Source organism: Salmo salar, chromosome 17, assembly GCF_965601325.2.
Source record: "Salmo salar chromosome 17, fSalSal1, whole genome shotgun sequence".
Classification (NCBI taxonomy): Eukaryota; Metazoa; Chordata; class Actinopteri; order Salmoniformes; family Salmonidae; genus Salmo; species Salmo salar.
The window spans coordinates 49,573,798-49,580,350 of NC_138307.1; the positions used below are offsets into that span (position 1 = coordinate 49,573,798).

Consider the following 6,553-nt stretch of genomic DNA (forward strand, 5'->3'; position numbering starts at 1 on the left):
TGCTGGTAGGCTTGATGAAACAAAACAAACTGGCACCAGACAAACAGAGAACACAGGTATAAATACACAGGGGATAATGGGGAAGATGGGTGATACCTGGAGGGGGGTTGAGACAATCACAAGGACAGGTGAAACAAATCAGGGTGTGACAACATGCGTATTCAGTCAATATATTGAATATGCAGGTTATCATTTTAGCGGTGGATGCCGCTTCTCCAGCCCATGTAAATGTAATTAGAATATGGGTGATCTAGTGTCACCCATTAAAATAGCTTGATCTGAACTGGCTGCTTAGCAACAGGGGCTGGTCATGTGAATCAGCCAGGGTTGTGTTCATTAGGCACCAAACGGAAGAAAACAGACTGAAACAGGGAGCAGGGAGGGACTACCAACAGGAACCACTTGTTTTCATTTTTAAACGGTTTGCTACAGTGTGCCCTAATGACTAAAACCCTGGTCTAGAACGAAGGGTGATGTATGAGAATTCATCCTGCTTCACATCAACCTATTCACAATTCAGTTCATACTCAATAAGCATATAAGACCATACTCATCAAATGCTCTTCATTGTCCAATAAAACATTAAAAGAATTGTGGGAAAGCTCCCTCAAAACATTTTAGTGATGGACATTTTACCATCTTTATGTAATGTTGGGAGATAATAGTTGGGAGTAAAATAGTTTTCATTGCCCATTAAGTCATGTAATCATATGAAGGTGATTTTTACATGGACCATCCAGACCCACAGAGGGCGTTGTTCTGCCTTGGCACTACATCTTTCATTATGAGAATAATAATGGCAGCACAGTGTGAGAGGTTCTTCCTGGATAGTCATCCATCTAAAGAGGTGCAGGTTATAAGAATGCCCTTTTAACCCTGAATGAATGGAAGTGGACCTCGTTAACACAATGTTTTCACACCCAAGACTGTTTCCCTGTTTTATAGTCCATTCACACGTCCCATGAAACATATTCTTCATCCAAATGGAACAACTGGAGCAATAACGGCAATAACAGGTCTCTTGCCTCCATGCATCATCAGTGTGTTTGTGCTTCAACACAAAATACAGTCTCAGACGCTTTTTTCATTCCCTGGCTCTCTTGTTCTCTCCCCCTCCCTATTTTCCTCTCAACAGTCTCAGTCTCTTTATCTCTTTATCTCTCTCTCTCTCTCTCTCTCTCTCTCTCTCTCTCTCTCTCTCTCTCTCAGCAGTCACAGCAAGGACACAAATGAGATAAGCCCTGGAATGTCCCCACACTGCATGCCACAAAGGATAACATATACATGGGAAATGTGGGTATGTCTTTTCCGTACTTGTGTCTCTTACTTTTGCTGTTTGTTGCATATTTGCATTTTACACACACACACACACACACACACACACACACACACACACACACACACACACACACACACACACACACACACACACACACACACACACACACACACACACACACACACACACACAGTCATCTACTTTAGGCTATTCTATTCCGTTGCCCAATTGCCCAACAGCGAGGGAGTCCTGCCTCTCTACAGCAGGGTAGGGACCATGCAGGCTTTTATATCCTCCACCCAGCCAGGCAGGAGATGATGCTGCTGAGGACATGTGTGTGTGTGTGTGTGTACGTACATGTTTGTTTGTCTATTCTTTCTCTCACACAAACAGATGGAGAGGGAGAGAGAAAGCAAGAGAAAGAGAGCAAGAATGAAAGAGAGAGAGAGACTCCTCCCCTCTCTCTTCCCAACCCAGCACCAGTGTCCAGCCTGATTTTTACATTTTCACAGCTGGGGCAACTGATTCGCTGCCCTCCCCTCCTCCATCCTTCCATTCAGGCCTGGCCCACATCACAAGCCAGCTGTGAGGCTATAATCAAACAAGCTCCTGCAGTGAGGGCCTCTTGGGGAGCACTGACATCAGTGCCCAGGAATGAGCTAATGTGCTCCAATAATGAGGCACGGGTAAATCTGGGAAATAAACCAGTTTTCTGCATCAGTTAGGTCTGGATCTGCCTGGTATCTTTACCCATACCGTTCACACTGGATATACGTCAAAATGTAAACCGAACTAGTTGCAAACATTATTCCACATTCCAGAGAAGGAAGGTAATATTTGATTATTTTGTCTCAACTATGTTATAATTCTGGAGATTCCCCTGGGCAGGACAAATCTCAGTAGAATACAGTTATGCACTCTGTCATGCATGTAACATCATGCAATACTTTGTCTCAGCAGGAATGTCATACTGTAGTAGTCAAATCTCTAGTGTATGGTGTAGGCTACCTACCTACACGCATGCAAGCATACATACATACATACATAATCATACATACATACATACATACATACATACATACATACATACATACATACATACATACATACATACATACATACATACATACATACAGGCACATCATCTCTTGAGACAATACTCACATTTGTATGACACACAACATCATCCCATGTAGCTAAGTAACACTGTAGGGTACAGTATTCTGCACATTTGTTATTCCCCCTCCCCTATCCACCACACAGTTGCCATCCATGCCCTACTTTACGGTGCAGTAAACAGGTATTTCTCCAGCCAGCTACAGTCTGAGTGCATGTGTGTTATGGCGGGGAGGTGGAGGAGGCCCCGTCTTGTCTCTATAACCCACTTTCCACAACGCACCCAGAAGGAGGCCGCTTAAGTTCATGTCAGCCACTTCATTAGGGGAGAGTGGATTTGATGGCAGGGATGTAGGGAGGGGTGTCTGGCACGCTGGCTGGCTTTGTGTGTTTGAGGAACTCCTGTATCAACTATCTGTGTGTTTTTCCATTCTTCCAACTCATCTGAACCCGACTGTGGCAGCTGAGCTCATTACAGTCCTTGAATCCCACAAGGCTGACAGGCCAGTTAGCTTCCAGATTTACACTTTTTTTTTTCTACCCATTTTACAATTTCGTGATATCCAATCGCTGCAACTCCCATACAGACTCGGGAGAGACAAAGGTCGAGAGCCATGCGTCCTCCGAAACACGACCCCGCCAAGCCGCACTGCTTCTTGACACACTGCTTGCTTAGCCCAGAAGCCAGCCGCACCAATGTGTCGGAGGATACACCATACAGCTGGAGACCGTAGTCAGCGTGCAGGCGTCCGGCCCAACATGCTGTGCCTTAGACCGCTGCGCCAGGCTTCAGATTTACACTTTTAATCCAATCAGCCATTTCAACATCATTTTTTTCATAGTAAGTGTATTTGGCCAGCTATACAGCAATATTCAGGATCCAACACCATCCTTGGTTAAAAGAAACCCATATGCCGAGAGCCTAACTAAGGGGTAGATTCGTTCATTGCAAAGGGGCGCTTGAAATCAATGGCGTACATGCATATACATACTAATACATTGTTTCATGAGGGTGCTTCTGCAAAGGCAACCCCCTCCCTGGAGCCACCCATGAGAATTCTCTGGGGTTTTTGCCAAAATATCCACTGAACAACAGGAAATATTACACACTGATTTTATTGAAGAATCCCATCGCCTGAGAGCCTCTCAGATGTAATAATAATACATTTTATACATTTTATTTTAAGTGCTTTTCACTTTATATAATCAGCAATAATCATCAAGATAAGGAAATACAATCACATTAAAATCAGCAAAAATCTAAAAGTACACTAAACATGAGGGGAGTAATGTTAAAACATGAATTCTCTCCCAATCTGTACATTTTACAGCTTTCTGGAACACATGAATGGAAGTTGCTTCCAGCAGGGTGCATCATTCTGCCCGAAGACATCTGGGAAAGAGGGTAATACAGAGAAAGATTAATTTTTGTTTTAATGTAGCTAAAAAAGTAACACATTCCCTTTAAAAATGTATTTTTACATCTATCAAAATGTTTGATGAATAATGTGAGGGCGAGTGCTCTGGCGACAGCATCGTACCTCCATAGTTCATCTCCATACAATGCTCACGACCATTCGTGTTGTCGTTCCCAGCACCATGGTTGCTGTTATCGGGTTGCCCCTGGCCCCAGTTCTGGTAGCTAAACCTGGACCCATCGCTCCACAGCCAAAGACCCTCCTAAAGAGCATACAAGCAGATGTGTAACCAGCAGACACTAAACATTACAGTTCTTTAAAGGAAAGTTTAATATCTTTGCCATTGTTTTGGTTAACAGCTGAGGGATGGGACTGGAGAAATGTAACCAATCTCAAATTCATACAGACCTAACCATAAGTTTTATCCTCAAAGAATCAACTAATCTTACTGTATATGTTTCAGCAGTGTTAAACAGAGTGCTTCTGACCTTGATGGCATCGTTGGCTCCAATCCAGGTGCGCTGGGCTCCGTTGGCACTACTGAAGGAAGTTATACTGGGAGAGGCTGTGCACTGATGCCAGGTTACCTCCCAATAACAAACAGTAATGCTAAATAGAGAGAGAGAGAGATGGGGGTTGTGAAGGAGAGAGACTCAGAGAGATTTTAAAGTGAATCGACTAGAATATTTATTTGTATTTAAGGGTCTCTTTTGCAGATGATGCGTTAATACTATCTATCACATACAATAGACATGACAAAACATTAAGAACAGACACATTTATCAACATAGATGTCTCCAATATTTACTCTGAACTGACAAAGTGGGACCAGGACATCTAATTTCAGAGAGCTCCGTAAGTTGTTCCACATGAAGGGTACAAAAAACTGAAATCAGCTTTACCCAACTCTGTGGAGAATCTTAGGGGCCTCCAGTGTTATCCAAGCCTGAGACCGGTTTGGAAGTTTAAATTGAGATCGGTCATTTGGAAGTTTAAATTGAATTAATGATGCTAGATATAATTGAAGTTTCTGCATTCATTTCTGAATATAAAGATAAAGAGAAGGAATAGCACATCAAGTTGTAGTTTAGCAACCCTGTTAAACACACTAATCCTATGATGTTTAGAATGAGTAAATCTGGCCTTAAATATGGAAATGTGTTTATAGCAATTTACAGGTACCTCTGCCTCTGGCCAGTTCACCAAGAAGGGGACGTAGTGATAGCAGCGTGTCCTATAACTGTGCCAACCAGGTGGGCATGATGAACTCCTGGTTTGTAGTTCCCGCTTCTCCTTCGCTCCCATCTCCTCAGACTCTGTAGGGGGGAGAGATATAATGCAATATCATGATGAAATGATTAGTTCCGACAACACAATCTGAGTGTCAAAAGTGCGTTCCAGCCGTGATGTTATTGAACACAGCACCACAGCTATCTGTGCATTATCAGTCCATTAACATTAGCAAACCAACGCAATATTATAGTTTTCTGCAGGTTTCAGAAATCTTGTTGATATGGGATAAGGCATTTTACCGATTGGCAGGTTGCGTATCAGGTTCTCCATAATTTGATTCTCTGTGTCACTCAGATCCCCTACAACAAAGAGAGACAAAGACAGAGGAAAGATGAATACTCATGTGCTCTTTAAAGTGTAGAATGATATAATCAAACTGCATCTGATGAGTGTGAACAGGTAATCAAACCATTGTTAAGAATACCTCTACTACCTACACTTCAATAAACACCTCTGTTATCTACACTGTAACTAAAAGGAGTAAACAAAAAATCTGGTGGAAACTATGAGGTATATCTCTCTTACTTGCATCACCCAGAGCAAAGGCAGCACTGAGAAGCAGAAATATGGTCAGCATCGTCATGGTGATACTCTCCTGAGAAAAAGAGAAAACGAGAGAGAGAGAGAGAAAGAGAGAGAGACTTATGACAAATTCAGCGTCAGACAGTAAGTACTTTAGAACATAGGTGGAGGTGAGTATAGTGGACTTACCTGTTGTATAAGGAATCGCTGGTAGGTTCTGTTATTTGGAGAAAGGGGAGCACTTATACACCTGACCACAAGGAAGCAATTAGTTTTTAATCAATAGTTAACTAATATAATATCTATTTCCTTCTCCTGACGCGTTACTTATCATCATCAAAAGAGAGGAGCAAATATTGCTAAATGGGCAGATTATGGGTGGTGGTGGGGGGGCATGTTGCTCATACACAGTGCGTTCGGAAAGCATTCAGACCCCTTAACTTTTTACACAGTTTGTTACGTTGCAGTCTTATTCTAAAATGGATTTAATAGTTTTTCCCCCTCATCAATCTACATACAATACCCCACAATTACAAAGCAAAAACTGAAATATCAAATTTACATAACTATTCAGACCATTTACTCAGTACTTTGTTGATGCACCTTTGGCAGCGATTACAGCCTCAAGTCTTCTTGGGTATGACGCTACAATCTTGCCACACCTGTATTTGGGGAGTTTCTCCTATTCTTCTCTGCAGATCCTCTCAAGCTCTGTCATGTTGGATGGGGAGCGTCGCTGCACAGCTATTTTCAGGTCTCTCCAGAGATGTTCGATCAGGTTCAAGTCCGGGCCCTGGCTGGGCCACTCAAGGACATTCATAGACTTGTCCCGAAGCCACTCCTGCGTCGTCTTTGCTGTATGCTTAAGGTTGTTGTCCTGTTGGAAGGTGAATCTTCACCCCAGTCTGAGGTCCTGAGTGCTCTG

The 6,553-nt window shown here is 42.7% G+C and overlaps 1 pseudogene across 1 annotated transcript; it reads right to left on the reverse strand.

Moving 5' to 3' along the window:
• Nucleotides 1-3,539: 3,539 nt before the first annotated feature.
• Nucleotides 3,540-5,727, reverse strand: LOC106576104 (ladderlectin-like; annotated as a pseudogene). The gene is made up of 6 exons (XR_014381046.1): nucleotides 5,632-5,727; nucleotides 5,346-5,405; nucleotides 4,996-5,129; nucleotides 4,302-4,422; nucleotides 3,937-4,075; nucleotides 3,540-3,788 (listed from the first exon to the last, which is right to left on the reverse strand). The product of XR_014381046.1 is annotated as a ladderlectin-like (transcript).
• Between the last annotated feature and the right edge of the window lie 826 nt (nucleotides 5,728-6,553).